Source organism: Glycine soja, chromosome 18 (genome assembly GCF_004193775.1).
Source record: "Glycine soja cultivar W05 chromosome 18, ASM419377v2, whole genome shotgun sequence".
NCBI classification, from domain to species: Eukaryota; Viridiplantae; Streptophyta; class Magnoliopsida; order Fabales; family Fabaceae; genus Glycine; species Glycine soja.
Genome location: NC_041019.1, coordinates 39,895,418 through 39,911,554, shown reverse-complemented (window position 1 = coordinate 39,911,554; position 16,137 = coordinate 39,895,418). Strand labels below are relative to the sequence as shown.

The following is a 16,137-nucleotide window of genomic DNA, read 5'->3' as shown; positions in this document are numbered from 1 at the left end:
TTAGGGCTTTGTTAGAGAGTGACTAGATGAGAAATTCAATAGGTTTAGATTAAGAAAACAATTCATTTAGTGGTTGAAATCAACAACGACAATGACGAAAGCAGAAGTTGAGAACTGCGATCGACGTGGAGGATGTCTGGCGAGAGGTGGCGATCATGTCGATGATGCCAGAGCATGCTAACAAGGTAAAGCTAAAGGCGACTTACAAGGATGAAGAGAATGTTCATCTCGTTATGAATCTCTACACCGGCGGGGAGCCCTTCGATTGGATCGTCACGCAAGGGCACTGCAGTGAGCGTGCCACTGCGAACATGGCAAGAACCATTGTTGAGGTTGTTAAAATGTGTCACGCCAATCGTGTTAAAAATATAGTTTGTGGTTGCATTGCAATGTGTTAAAAGACCTTTAGTGTGTCAGAAAACTATTATCATATAAATTTTTTATAAAAATAATTATATTTATATAATAAGAGTAGTTTTACCTACACCAAGTGGTTGTAGGTATAAGTTCTTCGAGACTTTACCTAGACTCACCATTTGTATGTAGAAGTCTTTAAGATTTTACTTACACTAATAGGTTGTAGGTATACTTTTTTGGAATTTTACCTACACCAAGTGACTATAGGTGTAAGGCCTTTAAGATTTTACATACACCACTATTTGTAGGTTGAATTTTTTTGTTGAGTTGTTCCTATGCCAAACAACTATAGGCACAAGTCTTTGATTTTACCTACGGACAAATATTTGTAGGTAAAAGTTTTTCCTATGTTTTACCTACACTAGATTAAGCATGTAGGCAAAAGTGTGTGTAGGCATATGTCATTTTTCTTGTAGTGATGTAATGCATCAAACCTAGTGTAGCATGCTATTGAACCAGACCTAGACTAATAAGACATGACACACAGTGTAGTAGATGGAGCAAGCTATTGAATCTAAAATACTTCAAGTGTGCTAGTGGTTTACCAATCACAATACACCACCCCCAAAATTCTTGTTGCTATTGTTGTGTTGCACTACTAGACCATGTGCACACTTGGTATTCATTAGTGCTTTAGAGATCTTGCTAGGGTCTCATACAAGTGGCCCCACTGACACTCATATAAGTTATTTCATCAAGTGTATGCTGCAAATCATACACCACACAATAAGGGATATGAAAATCATTAAAAACTTTAATATTGTCGAGCTTTTTCCCAGCCACATAAAGTTTAACTATAAAGTTTATCCTCGCAATAATGCAGAATATAACACTTTCTCACACCATAGGAAGGGACTACAAATTGATTAAAATCAATTTTAGTGCTAACAAAACTAACAAATGACAGATTTTTCCTATTGAACCTTCTTCATGGGATCTCCAATCACAAAAGTTGGGTTACCATCATATGCTTGTTGCTTGTTTTCAAGTGGCTTAAGTCTCATTTCCCTCGATGTTTCAAACAATAATTTCTTCCCTAAGGGTTTCAGTCAGAGGATCAGTCGAATCCATTATTGACTTCACATAAATAAAAGACTTTCATCTTTTAAGCAATTACTTCACCAAAATATCTCTTCATTTTTTGACAATCACAACGTACATATAGAATATGCACTTTCCCATATGCACTCTCATGAATTTTAAGTACTAAAATGTACAATGACATAATGACTAGTGGATTTTGTCTCATTTTAGACCAGTTAAGATCCAATTAACATCACTATATTTTCTAATACAATGGAAAATCTACTATGTTTAATACCATAATTTTTGGTACATCTCCAACATCTCATGTCATGTAAATTTTGTATTTGGAGAGAACATCACACTTGATACTAAAACCAACTACTCAAAAATTGCTAACAATCCACATACTCCGAAGTATTTCATGTCACAAAATATAATTTCATTCAAGAAAAAAATTTAGAGAACTCACATCTCAAATAAATATTTTCATGTTCTTTCACGGTATATAACAAATTAAGATGAGTAGGGCGGTGCACTATACAATATAACCATTGAAATTGGTTGTCAGAGAAACACCATAAAATACCAATTTCTTTTTCATAGAAATAGCACAATTTCTAGCATTTATTTATGCTCTCGGAACACACCAAGCCTGATGCCTCTAAGCAACACATATGTATTTTTTACCCCAAATCAAAATCTCATAAGATGGTAAAGAATTAAAATCAAAATAGAACTACCTCCATTGTTGTTCAAACGTGGGGTTCTCAACTTTGACCCATATTTATAGAGTTATTGAACAATATCCAATTACCACAAAATTTGAAAACACAAGTTTCTTCACATCATTGCAAAGCCACGAGGAATAAGTATCTTAAGCAATTTTGTAGGATGCATCTTGATGATGATAAAATATGCGAAAAATAAAAATTGAACCTTGCAAAGAAAATGACATTTATATTGATTCAAAAGACATATGTGGTTCTATAAATAGATATGTGTCACATATAAAGATTGCATCTTTCATCCAATTAATTTTTGTTTCTCGCTGTCATACCCTAATTTCGTCCGGGGATTATTATTTGATGATATACAACCTTTGATTGGTTGCTTCGAGACACTTGGCGTCCTTGGTTGCGCAATGAATGAAGTCCCGAGACGTGTCAGAAATCAAAAGGAAGCAGGCTTGCGCAATCCGTGAAATTCCATAATGTGACGGAAATCGAAAAGAGGTGTTTTTGCACAATCCGTAAGTTTCCGTAACTTCTTCGAAAGCTAAAAAAGAGTAAATACATAATCCGTAAGGATTCGTAACCTTGCGGAAGAAAAATAAGCATCGTTGCGAAATTCGTGAAGTTTCGTAACGTTACGGAAAAAGAATTACCAAAAAAAATAGAAGGGGAGTGCATTTAGTAAAAAGGGGGTGCAAATAGCAACCAGGCCCACTTGGGCCCTCCAGAAGATTCCTCTAGAAGGCTATTGCTTCTGGAGGAAGCAACCTTGCTCGCCTGGGCGAGCTGAGCTCGCCTGGGCAAGTTGGGCGGCAAGCTTCTCTCCCATTTTGCTATAAATAGGGGGAGAAGTGAAGAAGAAAGGGTTTCAGCCCCTTAGGCACTTCTCTCTCTCTCAAAATTGCTGAGGAAAATTATTTTCGTGAAGAAAATCCAAGCCGAGGCGCTTCCGTAACGTTTCCGTGAGTAATTACGCGAAGATTCTCGACCGTTCTTCAAGATTCATCGTTCGTTCTTCGTTTTCTTCAGTCTTCAACGGGTAAGTACCTCAAACCAAGCTTTTCAATTCATTCTATGTACCCGTGGGGGTCCACATTTTGTTTCATGTATTTTTATTCTCGCTTTCATTTACTTTTTATACCCCCTTTTGACGTGCTTAAGCCATTTATTTAAGTCATTTCTCGCCTAATCCAAAAATAAAATAAATTTCCACCGATCGTTTGAATTGCATCATCCGTTAATTTCGGTTAAAATAAATTCCGACCGTTCGGTCGTGCCGTAACCACGTTGGAAATAAAAAAAGAGGTAAAATAATAATATAATAATCAAAAAATACCTTTTAGTAAAATAAAAGCGAAAGATCAATCGGACGTTTTCTCTTTGGGATTTCTCATTCTTAATTGAATTGACTAATAACTAAAGTGAAACTAAGGCTAAAATCAACTCGCCTAGTCAAGCTCGTCCACAAAAATAGGATTTTGAAAGTTTATCATTTCTGTTTCTTACCAAGTAAAATGGATCATTTTTAAGGTCCAACGCCTTAAAATGATCACCTTTCAAGTAAAAAAGAACCACTTGATTCACGCATAAGAAAGAACTACGTAGGTCTGATTTCCTCTCCAAAGGAGGGTACGTAGGAGCAAAAGCCCCGCTTTTGTCGACCTCAAAAAATAAAAAGAAATAAAAGTTAAGATAACACAATTCCACAATTCTAAAAAATAGGCTGTTGTCCTTCGAGACAAACGTAAGAGGTGCTAATACCTTCCTCAAGCGTAAATACAACTCCCGAACTTAGAATTTTCATTTTGACCGGTTTCCTTCGGTTTTTCCGACATTTTCCACAAATAAACGTTGGTGGCGACTCCGCGCATCTTTCCTCCCTTGGAAAGCGCACCCATGAGCCTCGCCCTCGCTCGCTCGCGAAGGGCACGTTGCGACACTCGCAAACGAATGTTTCTCCTCGAGAAAACTCTTTATCCATGTCATATGTACATTTTCTAGTTTTCGTTGTTATGGCTTGTCTTTCTTTCAAAACCATGACATCCTCATGGGTGGAGAGCAAAACAAGTAAAAGAATCTCTTACTTAATCATTTTTCATGCATGGCTACACATGCCCCTCACCATCCTTTAATTTGTTTCAATAGTGGGTATAAAGACAATATGGGAAACAACCTCCCACCCCACTGTCATCGAATCTTCTACACGGATTCACACCCCTCTCCTTCTCTATCACCTTTTTGAATATCAAAAGTAAATTTTCCTAAAGTAATCAACCTTCTTTGAACCACAATAGATTTCATGGACAACAGTAATTCCTTCAGATTATTGTCCATAGGATCCACTATCACGACCAATGATGAACTATGGATCGATTATTCAGAAACTACGTTTTACGATCATGAATAATCACAAGCAAAGTAAACTTGAGACGTGCAAAATTACACTGTTCTCAAGGACTTATCCAAACAATATGCACAAGTCTCCCAAAATATAATAGGTTATTCCCAAGATTAATTTGGGGCAACAAAACTAGCAAACTCTTTTGTGAGAAAACCTAGGAACTCACACAGAGAAGGAAGAAAAGATCTACTCTCCATTCTTTAAACTTTCTTCGATATAAATATTCATTGTAATTAATTGGAAATAATGAATAATTAATATAATTAAAGTAGATAATAATTACAATTAAAGCATGACATTAATTCACAATAAAATATGTAATTAAAAAGATTAAATGGTATATTTTCCTTTTGAAATATCTTAACCAAAATATACAACAATTTCCAATTCTTTACTTGGAATGATATCTCTAGATTGCATCATAGATGGCCTTAACCAGCTTCGGGTACAAATTAATCCCTCAACCATTTTTTTATAAATAGACAAAAGTTTTCTCATTTTGGATAAATAGTCAAAAGTCAAATGTTTGACAAAACAAAGAGATATCAATGAATTATCAAGGAAATGTCTCTATGAAATATTGGTATATAGTTATAATATGTGTGTCAAATACTTAGGAAAAATATTGTACTCGTCATCATTATTAGTAAAGAACTATAACATGTAATTTTAAATCTCAAAATTTGGTTGAAATTAAAATTTCAAATGCCACTACCTTGATATGTGAAGATGATTCTAAAGCTTAAATTTTGGTTAACAGTTAACTTGCTCCAAAATTTGTGCAAAACAAGAAAAAGAAACATTGATATAAAACAAAACAATTGGTTTCTCTATTTAAAATAATTTAACTTTTTTTATAGAAAATAAAGAAGATTCAAATTGACAATATAAAACTAGTGGCTAATTTTTCTCTGTTCCTCTTTAGACGCACAAAGATACATTTGATTTATTATGAATTTAAAATAATATACTGGATATACCTTGATATCTTAATTTTATATTCAGAAAACATTTTCCTTTGCTTTATGATTGAACCTTTTTTATCAAGGTTTTTTCGTATTACCTTTTAGAGTAATTTTTTTATGCTACATGTTATCTTATCTTCATATTTGTTTTCAATGAGGAAATGGTTAAGGAAATATGCCCCTCTGTAAATCAAATTTTGTCGTGTTGTTAGATGGACGACACAGACTACAATGACTCATTATTTGTTATATATAAAGATATAACACAAATGCACAATAAAAAAGTACTACATTATTTTTTTTATCACACATGCTTTTTAGTTTTATAAAAATGAAGATTACATGAATGAACATGACATGAAAAAAAGCCAAAATAAATGATTTTAGCCCTTATAAAAGTTATAAAAAATGGATTCCTCCTTTCACACCCATGCCATGACGAGGTATTGTAGAAGAAAAAACCACAAAAACCTTTTACCTTCGGGACAAAGTTTGAGGGTGAAAATGCTAAACAGAAGAACGAATTTTCCCGTTTCCACCACTCAAACTCCTTTGAAATACCAAAACCTCCACACCTAACAATGAAAATAAAACAAAAAAGAAACACCAATGAGAAGAATATATAAATTAAAGAAGAATCCCAAATTAAAAGATATTATCAGTGCTTAGGGACGGAGACATGGACTTACAAGACAAACGAAGATCGAGAGAGAAAGAGAGAGGAGAATGGCGAGCAGGCACAATGTTGCTAAGACTCAGTCTTAGAAGAACTAAGACCAAGAGAGACTGAGAGAGAGATGAGAATGACACAATGTGCTTTAGGTTATGGTTTTCATTTTGAACGTTTAAGAAATGAAGCAAAATTTAAGTGTTTTAGGTTACTCAATCTCATATCATTGTTGGGATTTGGATATGGGTCATGTTGTAGACTTATAGTGACTAGGAGGAATCACTACAGTGGGCTTGGTCTTAGGCCTTTGTGACTAACTATAACTATTAATTATATTTATATATAAGGAGGCTATGTCAGGTGGGTCGGACTTTGATGGTTCCATATTTTCATATCCCAACTCGCCTAAACTAACTTGTTCCAATCCAAATTTTGGACTTGAATGAACCCACTTACTCCCCCGAAACCTCCCAAAGGCATTTTTTTTTTATTTGGGTGCAATGTGTTCGAGTCGGGTCAGAATATCTGCACACCCCTAATGGATAGTTATAGAAATTGATAATAGAAATTTTAGGAAAAGTTGCAAACTTAGATGCATGTTAGGAGACATGGTCAGTCCTAAGATTTTTGGTGCCCTAGGCAAACCAAAAAAATTATGTATTCATTGAATATTGTCTACCTTCAAATTTTTTGTTGCAAAACTCATTAATAATCTATCCATAATCAAGATCATTTAAAACAATGATAACATTGATAGTTAATATTATTCTAAAAGTTGTTGTGAACAATAAGATGAATAGTTACTAATCAATGCAAAATCATTTAAAACAAAACAAAATTAATTAATCTATCTTGTGACATAGAAGATCGCAAATAACATTTTAACATTTTCAGCTATATAGTTTTTTTTTCTCTTATTGTAATTTATATAGAGTGCATATAATGATAAGAATTGACTTAACAGATTGTCTTGAAAACAAATAAAAGATTGAAAAAGAATCTTGACCTTAACTGCAACTTGTTGATCGATGGAAGCAACACTATAAAATTATTAACCAAAAAAACAAAAGGAGAAACTCTCATAATAGTGAATTCCCAATGGGCATTAAGTGTCCACTAACAATTACTTCGCACTAACCATCATACTGGTTCATTAAGCCTCATTATCCATCATAATGGTTTAGAAGCCTAAAAACATGAAAATTTTGACCTAGAATATATGAAAATTGAAAAGGCGTGAACTTATTTCCCATAAAATAAGTATAAAAATTACATGAATAAGAAAATGAGCTTAATTAACTATGCAATCCAAAAGTTAAGTAATCCACCCAAATAAATTTTAGTTCGCAGATGCATCTTGAGTCTTAAGTGTTGGACTAAGTTTGCTCACCAAATTATTGTCTTCAAGTTAGTCGAAAAAATCTTCAAATTGTAGGTACGGGATAATTCTTGGATTAGGCTTTAATTTAGCTAAACCTTCTTTAACTTACACCTCCATGATCAAGCTTTTTTTAAAAAAAAAATAAATCTTTTTGGTTTCTTTAGTTTTTGCTTTTGTCAATGATCTTTTCATCCATTGCAAAAAATATTTAAAATAATTAGACCTTGATAGATTCATATCATTAACATTAAAATCAAACCTAAAAAATATAAATCTGAACTTATTCCCCTTAAACTAAGTACAACAGCTACATGAAAAATAGGAAAAGAAACTTAATTAAGTATTCAGCTCAAAAGTTAGATAATTCACCCAAATAAATTCTAGCCCATAGAAACATCTTGAGTCTTAAGTGTTGGGCTAAATTTGCTTCCAAAATCATTGTCTTCAAGTTTTGTTGAAATAATATTCAAGTTATATATATATATATATATATATATATATATATATATATATATATATATATATATGGAACAATTCTTGGATTAAACTTTAAATTAGCTAAATCTTCTTTAATGGAAGGCATTTTTGTGAAAAATAATTGTTAGTTAGCCTTCCTGCAATTTGGTTAATTTAGTTGAGTGCATTAAATATATTTTAAATTAATACTTTTTCTAAAATTAACCTATGAACAAAACAAACAAACATTAATGAGTTAAATTTCTCTTTTTGTCACATCCTTCTAGGACTAACTTTAACGAAAGATATTTTTGTGAAAAATGATTAATGCAGTAGACATTTTAGATTAGACCATATAAAAAAATCAAGTTACACTTTTAATTTAGACCTTATAATAAAGACAAGAGGTAATAATAAATTTGTTGGTTTTTATATTAATTTTACCTTAAAGGTAAAAAAATCTATAGGATTAGCCTAGTAATGAAAAATTGAGTAATTTGTACAAGCTCCTAGTTTCTAATATCATTGTCACCATTATAAACATAAAAAAATCATATTAAAAATAATTTAATTAGTTAATAATGTAAAAACTTGTAAACTTTAGAATATTTTCCCGTTCATATTTATTAACTCATTTTTCAACAAAAGATAAATAGAAAAGAAATAAAGAGATAAAATATCATTCATAAGAATTTGATAACATAAATAAAACAGAGTCTCCGACAATAAAGTTACAATTAAATAAAAAATATTTTAAAAATAATATCATTAAGTTACAATTAAATACAAAATGTTTTAAGAATAATATCATTAAATAAGATGAGAGTAAAATTAATTAAATTTAGTTTGAGAACAAAATACAATTTTTTTTTATATATGAGCAAGGAAGAGTAATTGTTAATCAAAATTCACATGTTGTGCAGCAAAGGAAATTCATTAAAGAATCAAATATGTGGACAATGACATGCTATCAAATATTTTTCAATCTCTCCTAAATATTTTGACTGCATTAAATAAGGGTAATAATTACTAAACAACATTTTTCAACTCATCAATATAACTTATAAAAATGTAGGATTTCAATATTCTAAAATACGTCTGTTCCATATATAGTATGAAAAGTGTATGATTTGAATATTCTAAAATATTTGGAGAGACAATTTACTTCGACCATTTTTACACTTTGAGAAATTAATCTAATAATTTTCAATTATGAAAATACCTTGTTTTAAAAAAAATTACTACATTAAATAAAAGTAAACTAAGTAGCCTCAATTGTTAGATAAAAAAAAATTAACGGTTGATATTACACAACACCTATATTTTATCCTCTTAAAAAATCATATGTGATTTATTATATATGTATATATAGCATTAATTTTTTATTTCTTCAACAATAATTTAAACCACTTGTTTTATATTTTAAAGTGGGCTGTTCATTTTAAATATGTCAAATCCAAAAATACGTGAATAATTTTAATAATATAAAGTGCTTAGTGAGAATATATATATATATATATATATATATGACAAATTTATTTTAAGTCTCTAATAAATTAATGAATTTTATTTTGGATCTCTAATATATATTTTCTGTGTGAGTCCCTGTTAAAAGAAATATATTTTTAGTCCTTGTTATTTTAATTTAGTCTTTTTAATATATTTTCTTTTGGTTTTATCTCTTCACTATGTATATTATTTGTTATTAGTCCCTATCAAATATTTTTACAAAGGGACTAATACAAAATAAATAAAATATTACAGAAAGTAAAATGAAAAAAAAACAGATATATTAAAAAGACTAAAACAAAATAACAAGGACAAAAAATAAAATTGTGTTTTATTAGGAACTTAACTAAAAAAAAGTTATTAAGAACCTAAAAAAAATTCGCTAGTTTAATAGAGATCTAAAACATATTTATATATATTAGCAGAAACGCAGGTGTTATTGTGCTTGTATGTCTCAATTTCTATTACACTATCATATTTTATTGTGCTAAAATTTATATATTAAAATAATATCTTTTATTATATGTAAATTGATGTGCATATTAATTTTAGTTTAATATGTTTTGTAATGTATACATAATTTTACTTCTTATGTCTCTTTGTTTGTTATGATAACATGATAAATTAATATATTATGTTTGAAAATACATGTCTATCCATATACAGTCGACCAAATTATTTGTGGTACATACTTGAATATCATTCTATTTGTTAAATGCATTTATGAAATATTGAAATGGTAACATTATTATGTCACTTGTTAATTTTTTTTCTTATTTTAATATTTAATTATTTTTACTCTTAGGGTCTATATATTTCAATTTTAAGAATTTTTATATATATTTCAAAGTAAGATATGTGGTGAAAAGAAAAATAAAAGGAATGGACAAATATATATATAAAAAAATATGTATTGAAAGTAAAGATTATCCGAACATTTTTCTAATTGTAATTGCAAAAAAAAAAAAACATTCAAACCATGTTCCATTTTACAGTATTTTTGAGTTTGTTATCATTTTTTAAACATTTATATCCAAAATTAACAAACAAATTATAGAAATTTATAGTGATGTTTGTTTTTCCACTAACGTATGATAAATAAGAAGTTTCTAGGATAATGAAAAATAATTAATTAATATTTTTTATTTACTTTTCTAGAAGAAGAAAAATTAAAGATAATATTATGTTGTAGTCATTATAGAAACACACTAGCTTAAAGATATTAAAATTCATATTATTCTTTTCGTAACGGATCATTGATGTTTTAATGACTTACATAAATTCATTTCATAAACTCCCCTTAAAAGGAAAAGTCATCTTAAACACCTTACAAAAAATTCAATAAAACTATTCCCAAATATTATCAACTATTGATTAAGCCATTTCTTCCTAATTCGATGTTCATGATCAAAATAGATTAAGTACCTGAAACACACTAGAAGGGGGGAGGGTTGAATAGTGTGATGGATTAAAACTTTGTCTTTCGAAAACTTTGAAGTCTTTTTTCAAACAGATATCAATGGACGATAGGCTTCGTCCAAGGGGTTCAAAATCACTTTGTGCTTAAAGACCAGTTCACAAAACTTGGACACAACAGTGTAAAAGTAAACTATAGAAAGGAACTAGTTATAAAGAAGCAATAAAGAAAACACATAGGTTTTATACTTGTTCACCCCTACTCTTGGGCTATGTCCAACTCTCCTTTAAAACTTGAAGGGTTCCACTAATCAAATATTTGATTACAACCAAGTATTCTCTATGTCACTTTTGGCTACAACGAGTACTCTCTAGGCCATTCTTGGCACTACCCTTAATCTCCCCTTGAGATTAAGACCCAAGTTTTCTTTGTCACTAACCCACTCCTGGCTTTCAGAAACAACAAATGTTTGATAGAAAATGTATTCTAATCACTCAAAGAGTGTTTACACAATAAGCTCAAATACAATGAAACTTGTTAACTTAGAAAAACAAAGATTCACTCAATTCGTTCAAGTTTCTTTCATCTAGTAAAACTAACATTGTTACAACACTTTGTTCGTTTTGTCTCAGATTATTCTCTTATGATTTGACTCACTTAACACGAGCATCCTCATAATTTATAGACTTTAGAGCTTCAATCCGTTGTGAGATCTCAGCTAGCCGTTGTTTAATAGCTTTAGCATTTTACATAAGGTCTTTATTCTGCAAAGAGAGACTGGGGACCACAAACACTTTCAATCTGCCAGTGTCACCTAGTGCTTAGAGTTGACTTTTAGTGTGCGAATGAAAAATAACATTAACAACATAAGACAAAAGGAATTAAGAATGTCAAGACAATACACTTTAAATCTTCCATTTTGTGGGCTATGACACAAGTGCTTACTGGACCAATGGACATTTTTTTTCTAATGATAACTTTTTTAGTACTTGAGAATTGATTAATTGTTCCATTGCCTTTGTACTATGAGCTAAGTGCTAAAGCACTTGTCTTTTAACAATTGGACACTGAGGTAGTATCATCCAATGATTGATACTTTGGCTATTATCTAGAGCCTTTTTGTTCATGCTTTTTGCTTGTATCTCATGTAGATAAACTTGTAGCTTAAGCATGAAAGGTTAATGCATAAAATTTATACTTTGTTAACATCAAAGCCTTAGGGACTTAATTGTTTGGTATAGTTCAATGTGACTTGGACGTAACTAGACTTAACGATCTCTCTTTTTCTATGATGACAAACAGTATAAATTTTAATACCAAAAAGGATAAGATGAAGAAATTAAGATCAAGGTATCAGAGTTGTTTAGAGTGTATTGTCGCACACCTCACACTCTTTGTTTATGTATCTGAAGAATATAACCTTGATATACACCAAACTTGTTAAGCATTAGAGCATAAAAGGATCTTTCAAAGGCATAATCAGAGCAAATATTACATATTCAGAACAAATATGTCATCAGAAGCATGAGCATATTATGTGAAGATAAATGAGACTCTCCTTGAGTTCATAACCATACGTATGTATTAGAGAATATATACTAATCAGAGCATGCATAGAATATGTATAGAAAATTTAAAACATGAAAACACATATGTGACCACCGGAACACTTGTTTTATTAAAAAGTTAAATGAGTACAAGTGTTTTATAAAATCAAAGTTCCTATTCTACTTTCTCCATCTTTGTCATTATCAAAAGACTCGAGTTTGAAAAGAAAAAGAAAATGACTTAGAATATCACATTCAACCTTCAGTGGATAGAGGTTAAGGGATAGTTGGTGGTGACTTTGGTGGTGAAGGCTGAGGTGCAGACACAGGATTCATAGTGGTCGCAGGTGTAGTAAAAGTGGTTGGATGAATGGAGGCAGTCTCTATTGCATCAATAGATTCATATTAAAAAGAACAGAACCATTGAAGGACTTGAGTGATGACTCCAATGTGTTCTTGATCAGTAAATTGGTGTCCATGCGTTCAGCAAGGAACCTTTTTTCCATAGTTTCTTCTAGGTTGGCCTGTTAAAGGTGCAACAATTCTTGAATTCTCTCCTTAGACACTCCAGTTGGGGCAAAGGTGGTCAAGGGAGTTACCTCACGAGGAGTATAGGAAGTGTTGACAATTGCCAATGCATCTTCAACAATGGGTTGAGGTTGTGAAGCAACTTCAGCTAGCGGAGGTTCAACAGCATCGACCTGAGGTCTAAGATGCACATGAAGGTTGTTAAACAACTCTTCATACTTGAGCTTCTCCTACTGTTGTTTAGCATCATCTTCTTTCTGCATCTACATCAATTGGCGGTTGAGTTTGTCTTGTTTCCTCTGAAGTTCAGCAGCCCTTCCTAGACCTAGAACCCAAGGGTTCTAATTAGGAGAGAATGAACACTCTTTAAATGTAGGAAACCTTGCACAAACAATTACAATAGATCTTCTCTTCACATCTTCTGAGTACTTGTGCAGGTTAAAGATAAATTGAGAGTGAAAAGGAGAAGTTTCATGGATAAGGCATTGATAGAACTCATTTTCTCCTTCTTGGTTGGATGCAAGATCGGCACCATACGTATGTGATTAGAGGTGTCTTCCTTATTATAATTTGAAGTGGATGCAAGATGAGAGTTTTCATGCATGGCTTCGTTTTGATCAAACTTAGCGTCTGGCTTCAAAGCAATAGTCTTTTTAGTAGCATCCCTTATAAAGTACATGCTCCAATTATAGGGAATTGGATGCAAGGCAACATTGTCCTTTGGGCTTGGATGAGGCATGTGCTTGTTGTGAGGAGAAACCTTTCCTTTTTTTTCCTAAGGTCCAATGGTGGCAACCTCGGAGAGATGTGATCTAGCATAAACTTGATGGTAGTGGTGGATCTGATGTGAATACCAGGGGGATAGCTTGGCCACTAATCAATCAACCCATATTGCATCATAATCATCCCAACACTAAAGATGTCATCCTTAGTTAGAAGAAGGGCTTGATGGCTATAGACTAATGGAACGAACTTGGACATTGGAGTGAATAATTGGAGGTGCTTTAGACATAGAAAAGGTGGCAAGAAATCATCAAAGGATGGATCGATTGGTTGGGCATCAATCTTACGAAACCATCCAATGATATCCTTATCATAGGTCACCTTTTCTCTACAGGCCCCTGATGGATTCTTATAAATATTCTTGCGCTGAGCTACACTGGATGAAGGCTTGGAGAATTTAGGGTGAAGTTACTTTCATGTTGGTGGAGGAAAAACTTCAATCCCTATTGGTGGATCCAGCTCAGTGGAAGTAGAGGCAGCTTGTAAAACTTTGTGAATGGGCGAAAGGCAAGTTACTTATTCTTCAATATCAAGTGGAAGTTGCGTCCAATCTACCTGAAGTTGGAATTCTACATCCAGTCTTCTTTGAATGTTATAAGCATTATCAAGAAGAAAGGCCATTGGAAAACACAATCATGCAATGTCTTCAATGATGAGGTTGGGGTCTACTGCATGTGGAGCTTGATGATGGAAACGATCAAGGTTGATGGGAGATGGAGGAGCTTAATCCTGAACTTCATCGTCCATGTCAGTAGCGGACTCAATTCTCTTCTTTTTGAGGCAAATAGTCTCAATTCTTTGTAGACTTCTTTCAAACTAGTGAATAGTGGAAGTTTGTTTACGCATTAGTGGGATCTTAGCTGGTGGAGGGTTATTGGTAGCGTCAACAACAATGGATGATAGCTAACCCTCTGGATGCTTAGGTCTTTGGGCTCCTCTTTTTTCTCGTTTGCTAGTTTGAGGTTGAGTAGGAGGAGGAAGGGCTTGTTAGATTGGTTTTACCTTCTTCACTTGAGGCGTATAGGTCTCATCCGAAAAGGGTGCAACTTTTCTCTTCCTGAACACCAAAGCGAAATCACCGTCACTTTCAGTCTCATTGAGTGCCCTTAGGTGTTCAACAATGGAAAAAGGCTTTTGCTTCAGAGGTACAGACCTTTTGGACACATGGGTCATGGCACTTGTTTCCTTAGGAGCAATGAGAGTGAAAGGTGGACGCTGTTGAGCAGGTGCAGCCTTGGATGAAGGTATGTCCATCTTTTTCATGGTTTTATTCTCAACTTGAACAATGGCTTCATCCACATTCACTCCTTCTTCTTCTTCATCAGCTTTCTCCCAAACTATGTACAGTTGGTCATCTTTTCCAATGTTGAGTCCAAACTTCTGATGAAGTTCAGAGAGTATGGAATCGTCCACTTGGGGAGTTTCTTGGAATGAGTTGTCACCTACCAATCTTATCTTAGAGATGTTCTATTGGCTGAAATCTCTCTATTTTGGTAGAAACACCCCATCCATGTAGATTTTGTCTAGTACATCTACAAGTGTCTCGTACAAGAACTTCCTTATGACTCCATGTGCTTCAAATACCTTAGTGAGGATAACACTATGGTAGATGTCTTTCTTAATGCTCTTGCCCTTCATCACTTCAGTTGCAAAGAAGTTGAAGAGAATTTGGGACAAGTCAAAGGGAGTATCCTCCATAAGATGGTACAAAATGAATTTGTGGGCATTGGATAGAAAATCCTTTGATCCTTGTTTGTGAATGCTTTCCTTATTGACAATCTACTAAAAGATTTTGGCTTTGCACGATAGGGTTCCATATCGCCTTAGGGTCTTAGCCCAGTTAGGTCCCCACAAGGAGTTCTCAATCTGGTCTTCTAATTCATCTTCATAGTTGTTGATAAACTTTGTGTCTCAACGCTCACAGCCAATGGCTTGAGCAATGTCTCAATAGATAGCTTCACTTGTATGCTAAGGACCCTTCCAGAAAAATAACCGCCAATGACTTCATTCTTGTAAACCTTGGCAGTCCTTGAGAACTCGCAGATTAGTTCAGGCACCACTACCACCTTGGGGTCTTCAAAAAACTAATGAATGCTGTCAGACCCTAATTTCATATGGGTATAATATTTTATCATTTGGATATGGTGTTTTCATCATTGCTAGTCAAATTACAGTGTTTGGCACCGATTATAGCGCAAGGACAATGGGTCACACATGGTTTTGATGGTTGTTTGTCAGTTTAGGAAACAAAAGCCACCAAGAAGGGGCAAAATGGTCATTTTCTAGAATTTTTTGGACCCTAGCTC

General features: G+C 32.8%; 1 pseudogene; it reads right to left on the bottom strand.

Annotated features, from left to right (window-relative positions):
- The window catches only part of LOC114397237, a 36,482-nt pseudogene extending 20,953 nt beyond the window's left edge, over positions 1-15,529 (bottom strand).
- Between the last annotated feature and the right edge of the window lie 608 nt (positions 15,530-16,137).